This window comes from Bos taurus, chromosome 7 (genome assembly GCF_002263795.3).
Source record: "Bos taurus isolate L1 Dominette 01449 registration number 42190680 breed Hereford chromosome 7, ARS-UCD2.0, whole genome shotgun sequence".
Classification (NCBI taxonomy): Eukaryota; Metazoa; Chordata; class Mammalia; order Artiodactyla; family Bovidae; genus Bos; species Bos taurus.
Window position 1 is genome coordinate 72341589 of NC_037334.1, and position 12580 is coordinate 72354168.

General features: G+C 43.7%; 1 protein-coding gene across 2 annotated transcripts in view; it reads right to left on the reverse strand.

Annotated features, from left to right (window-relative positions):
* ATP10B (ATPase phospholipid transporting 10B (putative)) overlaps nucleotides 1–12580 on the reverse strand; it is a 316602-nt gene that overhangs the window by 123287 nt on the left and 180735 nt on the right. The window lies entirely within an intron of this gene.

The following is a 12580-nucleotide window of genomic DNA, read 5'->3' on the forward strand; positions in this document are numbered from 1 at the left end:
GAGAGCTACAGTCCATAGGGTCGCAGAGAGTTGGACACAACTGAGCACGCACGCATTACTTATTATGAGTTGTGAGTAATTAAGAGAATGGAAGATAGAAGTCATGCAGATGAATTATGAAACATAAATATCTATATCTATATAGATAATTATGAGGAGTCACTTCTGTGAGTTAGGCTGGAGTGTTGTCTTGTCAATTCCCATGGTGATGATAGGTATCGCAAGATCAATGGAACCACACAAGAAGCTACACATCAGGCTGGTCTCTAACTTCATTCCATCATTCCTTGGATCCCAGGGAGGTCCTGTCCAGTACTGCTGTCCTGGTAACAATCACCTGTCTTTCCTTTAGATGCAATCTTCTCTTCCTTAAGATGACATGCAGTGCTGAAGAACACTCTGAGTCCCTGTTGTAGGCTTACCCTCCCCCAAACAGAGATTGCCCACCTCCAGGTCATGCTGCTCAAACAGAGGCTCATACACCTGCAAGCATATATCCTGTCATGTGTCCAGGAGCACAGAAGCTATGGAAGCAACAGATTCAGGAGAGGGTGTTTAAATTTTTTTTTTTTGGGGGGGGGGACATAATTTAGTAATTTAGCTGGTATAGAATTTGAATTACATTTATATTGATTGACCCAAACAAAGTAATGTTACAGAAATGGAGTTAGATTTTATAGGAATTTGGGATGAGAAAAAGTGACATTGGAGACATTTCCTTCTTGCACAGGGTTATCCTGTGCTGATTTTCTGATCCCCTGGGGACCCACTCTGTCTCCTCAACTGTTAGAAATATAACTGTGGAAAAGACAAGGGTGCACAGCCCTGGGATCCAGCCCCAGGAGGTGCTGAGTGGCTGAATCCCACTGAGGCAGAAAAGTGATGTGCTTCTGCACTAAGGGATGCCCAGATGTGGCCAGCAGCTGGCTGGGAGCCACCTGCGGGAGTCATTCCCTGGTTAATCCAGCCCATTTGGAACAGATGCCCCGGGTGGACACGTCCACACGCTCCTGATGGTTTCCCACATGCTCAGTGAGTCCACACCTGGGAACTGATTGCTATTTTAGTTTCGTGGCATGTTCACTGCTGCTTAAAAATAAGACAAATCAACATGGCTGGGGACAAAGACTCCATCTGGCAGATTCTGCCTCGGGGAGAAATTAAGTGATGCAGTGCTAAATGGCTTTCTGAGAGGAGCTAGGGCTTATTAAGAGGTAAATAAACAGCATGAGAGGTTTGTAAACAACTAGATCCTGTGGGGAAGCAGGTGAAAAGTGGGGAATGGAGGAGGGAAGGGTGTTTAAGGTCCCATTTCTCAAGTACTATGTGGGTTTGGGGTTCCCCAGGTGGCACTAGTGGTAAAGAACCCACCTGCCAATGCAGGAGATATAAGAGACGTGGGTTCGATCCCTGAGTCAGGAAGATCCCCTGGAGGAGGGCATGACAACCCACTCCAGTATTCATGCCTGGAGAATCTCATGGACAGAAGAGCCTGCTGGGGTCGCAAAGAGTTGGACATGACCGACGCAACTTAGCATGCACACACATGAAGGTCTTATGTTTTAAGGAACTAGAGTAGAGGGGATTTATCAGGAAGCTTAGTTGTCTGTAGGATTTCCAGCCGGTATAGGATGAGCTGACCTGGACTGTCCTTCAAGAAGCTGGCATGTCACGCCCCAAAGGGTCTGTGTCATTACCCCAGGGTGAAAGGGGAAGCCAGTGAGAGTGAGTGCAGTATAGGGACTAAGAGTGGGCTTGAATCTCAACTTTACCACTACTACCTGAGTGACCTTGGGGAAGTAACTTAATCTTTCAGAGACTACCTTCAGTTGAAGGTAATACTTGTATTTGCCTCAGAGGGTTTTTAAAAGGATTGGTGACATGACCCATGTAAGGGACTGAGAGCTAGGTTCTGCACTGAATAAGGACTCACTAAATACAAGCTGCTTTTATGCTGCTGATGACAAGGATTGTCAATGTTAGGGGGAGGGCTAACCACCACTGCTGCCCCAGCATTTTCTTCTTCATGTTACTGGGATGCCCACTTTATGTCTGTAATTACATTTCATGAGTTGGGTTCAGACACATAATGTCCAAACACACTTAAAGAAACTTTAAAAATCCAAACATTTTCCCCAAGCCCCAAAACAAGGGCCAAATTCAGCCTATGGAAGACTAAGGACTCTGAATGCTGGTTACTGGGCAAATTCTCAGAAATATATATCCTTAAAATCAGGGCTTCCCACCAAGTTTTTGAGGATGTTGAAAAACTATGAATAGTTCTAAAGTTTATATAAAGAGCCAAAAAAGGCCAACTAGCTTTAAGACTTACTATAAAGCTACAGTAATCAAGACAGTGCAGTGTTGATTAAGAACAGAATAATAGATCAATAGAACAGAATAGATAGCCCAGAAATAGATTCATATAATTATAGTCAACTGACCTTTGACAAAGGAGCAAAGGCATACAACTGAGCAAAGATAATCTTTTCAACAAATGGTGCTGGAACAAGTGGACATTCAAATGACAAAAAAGAAAAGAATAGAATCCAGACACAGATCTTATACTCTTCACAAAAATCAACTCAAAATGGATCACAGGCCTAAATATAAGGTGCAGAACTATAAAACTTTAAGACAACATAGCAGAAAACCTAGATGACCTTTGGTATGACAATGACTTTTCAGGTAAACACCATAGGCACTATTCATGAAAGAAGTAATTGATAAGTGGGATTTTATTAAAATCAAAAATTTCTGTGAAAAATGATGGTAAGAGAATGAGAACACAAGCCACTATCTGGGACAAAATATGTGTTTTGCAAAAGACACATCTGATAAAGGGTTGTTATCTGAAACATACAAGAACTGTTAAGCGTTAGTCACTCAGTTGTGTCTGACTCTTTGCAACCTCCATGGACTGTAGCCCACCAGGCTCCTCTGTCCATGGGATTCTCTAGGCAAGAATACTGGAGTGGGTAACCATTCCCTTCTCCAGGGATCAAACCCGGGTCTCCTGCATTGCAGGTGGATTCTTTACCATCTGAGCCACCAGGAAAGCTCTTAAAACTCAACAATAAGAACAAAAAACCCCACTAAAAAATGGACAAGAGACCTAAACAGACACCTCAACAAAGAAGATATACAGATGTCAAATAAGCAGGCAAAGAGCTCCCCATCATATGTCATCAGAAAAATGCAAGTTAAAATGAGATATCATACATCCCTATTTAAATACACAAATCCCGAACACTAACAACACAGCATTTTCTTCTTCATGCTACTGGGATGCCCACTTTATGTCTGTGATTACATTTCATGAATTTGGTTCAGACACATAATGTGCAAACACATTTAAAGAAACTTTAAAAATCCAAACATTTTCCCCAAGCCCCAAAAGAAGAGTTTTTTTGTTTTTGTTTTTAAATAAAAACAGGAGAGGAAGCTGAGCAACAGGCACTCTCATACATTGTTTGTAGGAATGGTACAGGCATTTTGAATGGTACAATGGAACAGCCACTCTGAAAGACAATTTGTTGGTTTCCTAAAAGACTAAGGCCTATGGCACTTAACCTATATTACCATTTAACTGCCTACTTTTATTGTATTATTACTGCTATCTCTGTTTCATAGATGAGGAAACTTAGGCCCAGAAAGGTTATCCAACTTGTGTAAGGTCACACAGTACATCTACCAGGACACAGGAATGACAGCTGTGGGGGCTTTCCAGCTCCACGTGGTTTCCTGGTTCTGTTGGAGAGTGAATACAGAGCAGATGAAGCCTCAGCATCTGGTGACATAAATGAAACTAAGAACAGGGGTTGAAAACAGGAGCCTCAGCTTTTGGAATTGTGAGCTCCATCATGGCGAGCCAGAGGCTATAAATCGTCATCCGCTCAGAAAAAAATCATGCCTGTTGACAGGAGTCCAGAGGTCTGGGGACACCGGGATTCTTGTTTTATGATTCTTCTACCGATTGAGTTTGGGGGAGAACCTGATGCATTCAAACCTGACATGATAAGCTGAATTGGCCCAAATAGTGTATGGCCTGCTGTGAGTGCAGGGTGAGGCTGTGGGAGTGGGGTGAGCCCTTGCAAAAGCAATGCTTCAGAGAGGAGAGAGGGCGTCTATTTGGCTGGTGCCAAATGCAGAGCAAAGAGCCTCAGGGTGGATGCAGCGGTCTGCTGGTCTGTCAACTCCAGCCAGTGGCACGTTTAATAGTCATGCCTCCAATGACACTATGTTTCTCGGTTATGTGCATTTTTCAGATTCTTCCCCAGACCTATTTTGTTTTGTTGGATTCAAGCTATGATAAAGAGTTTGTCTTCCATGCAGTTCAAATCCCCAGCCAATGGTCTATCTTTCTTACTCCCCTGGGCTTCTCTGGTGGCTCAGCTGGTAGAGAATCTGCCTGAAATGTGAGAGACCTGGGTTTTATCCCTGGGTTGGGAACATCCCCCGGAGAAGGGAACAGCTACCTACTCCAGTATTCTGGCCTGGATAATTCTATACAGTCCATGGGGTAGCAATGAGTTGGACACGACTGACTGACTGTCACTTCACTTGGATCAAGCTTATGGTGACTCCTGGCTATCAAGCTTATAGAACTATCCTTAGTAATATCTTAGCCAACATTTGCTGATGGCTACTGAATGCCAGCCACTATACTAAGCATTTTACACGCATTACTTCATACAACACTTACAGCAAACCCAGGAAAGTAGCTTTCGGGTGAAGAATTTATGAGTGTATTTTGATGTTCGGATGGCCCTGGTAAAGGCTCAGTTCTACCCTGTCCATCATTCCATCACCTTTGGGTTTACCAGAGGGATGGTATATGGAGGAAAATAATAATAGCATGGGGATCAAATAGCTATTAATATTAAGAGCCACACAAATATGATATTCTAATGTAGAATACCATGTGTTAGAAGTTGGGTTGGGATAATTGGCCTGGGCTCTAGGACAGATGAAGCCACCTAAATCCCTTGTATTATCTAAATCTCAGCCTGCGTGTACTCAGGAGTGCTATGGAAAGGGTTTGGGAAATGGAAACCCAATGGAAAATGTGATTCAGTGAATGCCTGTGACCTACGCCAATAAAACAGGCAATTCCTCAGTTGTATGGGTGGAGAATGTAGCAAGGAAAATGAAGGTTCAGGTTGGACCTGGCTTTGAAAAAATTAGAATTGAAGTGACTGGGAAAAAAAATAATAATGTAGTGCTAATTATAGTGCAGGCATTGAGTTAACAGTTTATAGGGATTATTTCATTCAATCCACATGACCCTGGGAGACAGGTGCTAATACTGGTCCCATGTTACAGAAAATGAAATGGAGGCTGCAAGGATCAAGTAACTACAAATGTTCACGCATTTAGGAAGTGGCAGTTCTGAAACAAGCCCAGGTGTGACACCGAAGTCCTTGACTCCAAGTGTCCAGTAAGACGTCACATTTTAAACATCTTGTGGAGGCCACTTCATGCGCCCTCCTCTGGAACTGCACCATCTGGTTGTTTTTATAGCTCTGCTACTTTCAAGCTCTCTCACATGTCATCTTTTCACAAAATGTACCGTAGAGGGACTATGATCACTGGAGATGAGACAAATGGGGCCACGACTGACTAAGTGGCTTCGTTTAGGTCATGGAGTTAATAGTGACAGACCCAGGATCAGGATCTCTGGTTTCCTCAACTCTCTGGGTTTCCAGGGGCCTCCAGCATGGAAGGAAACTGACATACAAATAAAGCCAGGTTGCAGGCCAGGCATCTGCCTTCTCCAGCAGAGCTCGCCATGGCTGGGAGCCTTCATGACCATGCTGTCAGAAGACTGGCCACAATCCTGTAGCACTGGGAATTCTTTTTATGTTACAGCAGCCAACTGACAGAAAAGACATAAAAGACATAAAACTGACAGAAAAGAGCATCTCCAAGTTTTGGTAAAAAGTCAGAATTTAAAAGTTTTCAGGGAATTCTTTGGCAGTCCAGTGGTTAGGACTCAGAGCTTTCACTATTCTGGGCCCAGGTTTGATCTCTGGTCAGGGAATTAAGATTCCGAAAGCTGCGCAGCATGGCCAGTTCAGCTCAGTTGCTCAGTCGTGTCTGACTCTTTGCGACCCCATGAACTGCAGCACGCCAGGCTTCCCTGTCCATCACCAACTCATGGAGCTTGCTCGAATGTGGCCAATAAAATGAAATGAAACTTTCTAATTGAAACCATTTCTCACCTAAGCTCCTGACATCTCTTGATCCTGGTCTTTTGGTACCAGAATAAGTCACATGTACAACCTTTGGGTGACATGTCAGGCTGTGAGTTGACGTGTTTTCTCTGCCTGTTTGAAAGTTGCTCATCCTTCAGTGACGTCCTGAAATGTCACCTCTTCAGGGAAGGCTTCCCTTGGCTGGTTCTGATATTTTTGGCAGGCAGATGTGTCACTGCAGCCCATGCATGACTGTGACCCGCCATCCACAGGCAGGGGACACTGTAGTTGTTTACCAGTTCCTCATGATCTATGGACCGAGAGCCCTTCGAGGCTCAAAGGGTCTTCATGTTCACGCACATGCACTTGGTCCCTACTTGAGACCTGCTGAACAGATGTATAAGTGTGTGCTTGGCTGCGGAAACACTGAAAGGCTTTTACTGCATTACAATATGGTGACAGAAACCTTCACGGATTTTTTTGCTTCTCACTTCTGCTTCCTTATTGCCTGTTTTCTGAATACCAATAAAAATGTATTAAGCTCGATGGAAAATTACAAATCTCTTGCTGGGTATGGTTTCTAGATTCATTAAATTGAGCCCTGGGAGAAACTAAGCTAATACAATTCTGAAGCTAATCTCTCCTTGAAGTCATTCCGTAAATCTGATTAATGGGTCACCTTAAGACCACAAGCACAGTGGCTATATGAAAAGAAAATGCTCTAACAGGATTGTAATTCTGTTAACAAGGATTCTGCTGTTTGCAAAAAGATTTTCTCACAGTATAAATAAGTCTAGGCTGGATGATGCATGGGATTAGGGGGAGCAACATTCTAAAGGTCCTAGTATTCAACTACACAAAAATGAAGACATTTGACATCGGTTTCTCAAATGTGTGGAGACAAAATGGATAGAACTAGTGCTTGAGATATAAACTTTTATAGGGCTTCTCAGAAAAAAAAACATGTCCTCTCAGATCTTGTATTCTTTGCCTGAAATTCTGTCATATACCATCAATGGTAGAAGTGAATGCTCCTCACCATCAGTTGTTTATCTAACATTTTCTGGCTCGCTATTCTGGGGTCTTTCATAGAATTCATCCACTTCAGGGTTGGAAGAACTTTAGAGATTTATATTACAGAATGTTCCAAAGTGTGTCTGTTCCTGTTAATATGTGGGAAATAATTCACAAGGACTTGAAGTTCAGAAATATTTTAAGGTGACGGTATTGAGGACATGGAGGCGGCCTCTCCAACATCTGCTCCTCCTTCTCCTGGAAATAACTCATGTTTTCATTAGGATTTGTCGCCTTCCCTGGGAAGCCCATATGCTTTCAGGGAGGTGAACCTTCTTCCTGGGCTCTGTGACTCAGGTGTAACCTAATTAGAATAATCTCAGCTCCTGCTCACAAGGATTGGTTAAGGGATGGGCATGTGACCCACTGGGGTTCTAGGAGGTACTAAGAGGTAAAGAAGATCTGGGGAGTAAACTTCCTGAACCTTCTGAGAATGCCTCCAAAAGTCCTTTTGTTTCTCCCTTTGTGGGTTATTTTATGTAGATGTGAGGGCTGGAGCTGCTGCAGTCATTTCAGTATCATGAGGGAAATCTGCTGCTGCTGCTGCTGCTGCTAAGTCGCTTTAGTTGTGTCTGACTCTGTGCGACCCCATAGACGGCAGCCCACCTGGCTCCCCCTTCCCTGGGATTCTCCAGGCAAGAACCCTGGAGTGGGCTGCCGTTTCCTTTTCCTATGCATGAAAGTGAAAAGTGAAAGTGAAGTTGCTCAGTCGTGTCTGACCCTCAGCGACCCCAGGGACTACAGCCCACCAGGCTCCTCTGTCCATGGGATTTTCCAGGCAAGAGTACTGGAGTGGGGTGCCATTGCCTTCTCCATGAGAGAAATCTGCTTGAGGGTAAAGATGGCATAGAGGGGGACCCAGTGAAAAGGACAGCTAAGTGCTGCAGCTAGTACACCACCGACTGACTGACTGAACTATGCCTGATCACCTGCCCACCTCAGGACATCTGTAGTGACTTAAACAAAATCTCTTCATTGTTTGAAATTGTTTGAGTTGAGGTTTCCACTTCTTGCGGTAAAGAGTATCTCAACTGACACAACAGTTCAATAAAGTCGGATAGTTCCTTACTGAAGGTTCTCCCAGAATCCTTATTATGAACGTTCATTTGTTTGACTCAAGAGATTTATAAAGTAGTTACTATTTTCCAGATTTAATTGGCTGTGGGTTCTGTTCTTTCGAAGTTCATCCCACAGGACAAGATCTAGTCTGACTTCCGGGTTTTACAAAAGTAGAAGCTGAGACCCAAAGATTTCAAGGACTTTTCTAAGCTACCACTAGTAGTTAGAGACAGCTCTGGGCCTAGAGTACAGGCCTTCTGACACCAAGGCCTGCGTTCTTGCTTCAAGTTCATACCACCTCTCTACAGAGATGTTCCCTCCCTGAAGATAAATCTCAAAAGGAGAATCTAATTATTCTTTTGCAGTGATTCCAACTTCCTATGATATCATAAAGTGGAAGTTACAAATTAGGGGGCTCAAAGGCAAAGTAAGAATTTTAGGTCAAATAAAATAGGTCTGAAGTGTTTAAAAATGTATCAGTTGTCAACACTTACAAATCAGGTCATTTCAGGACTTGCCTGGAGGCATAGTGGATAAGAATCTACCTGCCAGTGCAGGGGACACAGGTTCAGTCCCTGGTCAGGGAAGATCCCACATGCCAAGAAGCAGCTAAGTCTGTCAGCCACAGCTACTGAAGCTTGTGTGCTCTAGGGCTCACAAGCCACAAATACTGAGCCTGTGCGCCACAGCTACTGAAGTCCACATGCTCTAGGGCCCAGAGCCAGTACTACTGAGCCTGTGGGCTGCAACTCCTGAAGGCTGTGCCCCTAGAAACTGTGCGTTGCAACAGGAGAAGCCACGACAATGAGAAGCCCATACATCAAAATGAAGAGTAGTCCCTGCTTCGCACAACTAGAGAAAGCCTATGTAAAGCAATAAAGACTTAGCACAAAGCGACAAAGTCACAGGACAGCCCCCATTCCAAAAAAAAAATCAGGCTATTTCAAATAAAACTATTAATTTCTGCTGCCAAGTCGCTTCAGTCGTGTCTGACTCTGTGCGACCCCAGAGACGGCAGCCCACCAGGCTCCCCCATCCCTGGGATTCTCCAGGCAAGAACACTGGAGTGGGTTGCCATTTCCTTCTCCAACGCATGCAAGTGAAAAGTGACAGTGAAGTCGCTCAGTCGTGTCCGACTCTTAGCGACCCCAGGGACTGCAGCCTACCACCAAGCTCCTCCGTCCATGGGATTTTCCAGGCAAGAGTACTGGAGTGGGGTGCCATTAATTTCTAGCTCCCCTAATAAAATTCAGACACTCTAGCAACATTAGGCCTGTTTTCCCACGTGGTAACCAGCCAGAGCTCAGTGGCCAGTTCTGTCCCCTAAGATGAATGCATGCCCCTGTCTCTCAGTTTGCCACAGTTCCCGCCACTCCCTATTGCATCCCGGCATTGATGTCAAGTGTCAGTTGCCATCAATCAGTACGTCAATAATACTGCTTTCCTTTTTATATCCAGTCTATTTAATTCAATCACTTGCCTGGTTCTTACAGTCAATTACTTCATAATACTGGAAAAATTAAAATTTCCCAAATTGAGATACTATAAAATCTTTCCAAGATTTTACAAGTTTGGGACAACACCGAGTTAACCAAAGATGAACAGGTTTGTTGTAATCTTTTCTTAATCTTTCATGAACCATGGGTCTAGGAGGGCCAGTGCACATGTCTCTGTTCATGAATTTTTTTTTTTTCCCCAGAGACCATCTCTTGTCACTATCATTCCACTGAACACACTTTGGGAAACACTACCACAAAACCCCCTTATGTAAACAATAAGAACCTACTATATAAGAGAGGTAACTATACTCAACATCTTGTAATAACCTATAAATGGAAAAGAATCTGAAAAAGAATATATAGATATATATAATTGAATCATTTTGCTGTATACTTGAAACTAACACACTGTAAATTAACTACAGTTCAGTTGAAAAACATCAGATAAGGCAATGGCACCCTACTCCAGTACTCTTGCCTGGCAAATCCCATGGATGGAGGAGCCTGGTAGGCTGCAGTCCATGGGGTTGCTAAGAGTCGGACACGACTGAGCGACTTCACTTTCACTTTTCACTTTCATGCATCGGAGAAGGAAATGGCAACCCGATCCAGTGTTCTTGCCTGGAGAATCCCAGGGACGGGGGAGCCTGGTGGGCTGCCGTCTATGGGGTCGCACAGAGTCGGACACGACTGAATCGACTTAGCAGCAGTAGCAGCAGTTGAAAAAAGAATTTGTAAGTCCTCCCCAGTACATATAGCATGATATAAGCATTCCCAAAATAATTTTTAAGTCCTGACAACTATGATAATCAAGTATTGAAATAAATTGAACTTAGATTCTGGTTTTCAAATACTCTCTGGGTTAAGTGATGATTCACCAAAATAACTAAGAATGATCAAACCCATTATTATTACTAAACATTGATGTATAACAATTTTGAGAAGATATCTCTGAAATTATATTATTAAGAAAAAAAATAAAATGATATTATAGGTTTAAAAAAACAAAAGAAAAACCTTTATGTCCCTCTCTACCAGTGGCCTGGGAATAAATGTCTTTTTCTCTGGATTGTTATCACCAATTTATCATTTATTGCTGTTCTTCTGGAAGTTATTTTGAGAGCAGAATGACAACATCCTGGCCTGTGTCAGGCCAGCACCCAGCACAGGTCAGTCTGACTGACCCTGAAATTACCCCAGAACAGGCCCATTTTTATGGGATGCTCTGAACAGAGCAGGGAGAGCAGGACCAAGCTGACTGAGGTCCACACGTGTCCCTGCTTCACAGGAACCAGCTTCGCAGGGCATCTTCTATGGGAAAAACAGTAAAGGAAACAAAGGAGAAAGACAGAAAAAAAAAAAAAAAGCACAAAACCAAAGGTAATGGGCCGGGGGTGAGGGGTGAATGGTGACAAGACAAACAAGGCTTTCTTTAAAAAAACAGTCTCTTTGGGAAAAGTGACACACTCCAACAACTATTTTTTCTCTCTTAATAATGACCTTATCCAAAGCTGAGGAATGATTCAGTCTTAACTCTAGGTATGCAGTGTGCTAACCACATTCAACAGTTAGATCTAGCCAGGGAGGAGGGGTGAGAACATCAAGGCTTCAGGTTAATATTTTTAGGTATGCAATTGTGGACCTGCGGGCACAGGGACCAGAAGCTCATCTTTCACTGAGGGGAGGGTATGGGTTCTCTTCGGGGTGCCCGAGGGCCCGCTGAGTCCCCTGCATTACATGATCTCCTGAGAAGCTTCCCCAGGCTACAACTTTCTGAGTGGAGTCTGGCTGTTAAACGGTCTCATCAGCCAGCTCTAAGTCGATAAGTAACATGTTTTTCCCCAGGGAAGAGGGCTTCTTAGAAAGCAGCAGCTCCTGAACAGTGGCAAGGCACACCCTGGAGCAAGCTCCTTTCACCCCAAGAAGGACCAGAGTGACAGTACCAACTTCTGCTAAACTGGCATCCATGGAATGAGAGGGAACAAGTCAGAGTGACGGTGCTTCTCAAGAGAGATGGACTTTTTTCTTACTTGGCAGGAAGTCAAGCCCTCACCTGCTGCAATTGACTGACTCATCTAAGGCGTCTCATTGCCAGACCAGAAAGCACCCTTTGTCACTGAAATCTCACAGCAAGCCCAGACTCCATTCCCTTGCTTCTTTCTAGGCTATAGGAATTGTCATAAAGTTGAGATACGTGATAACTCGACTATCTTCCCTTACTGACTGGGAGCATGTTCTTTTCCCAACAACCCACTCTGGTTATTGACTCAGTGGAGTATTTCTAAAACAACAGCATATATAAAATTGTGTTTTATAGCATGGCAAGACAAGTGGTGAGCCGTTTTTGTCTGGGTTGGGACATTGGAGAGAGAGTCTTGAGGAAGCTAATATGAGTTTTACATTCTAAAAATAAGGCCACGATGGCTTGTATACTGACTATCATACAACAGGAGCAGTGCTAAGTACTTTCCAAGGATTATTACACTCAACTCTCACGACCACCTCAGGAAGTGTTCCAATTTTACAGATGACAAAATGAGTCTCAGAGAGGTTAGGTCCCTTGCCTAAGGTCACACAGAATTAATGACTGATGGAGACAGAGTTCAGTGTGGGCAGTGTGTCCGGGGCTGATTCTCTAATACAGTGCCCACCACTCCCCTGAAAAACAGTGATGCCGCTTTTCTCTGAGGGTCTCTAAACATGCTCCAACATGCTTATGGCCACACTCAACCAAAATGAATGTGAATTTAT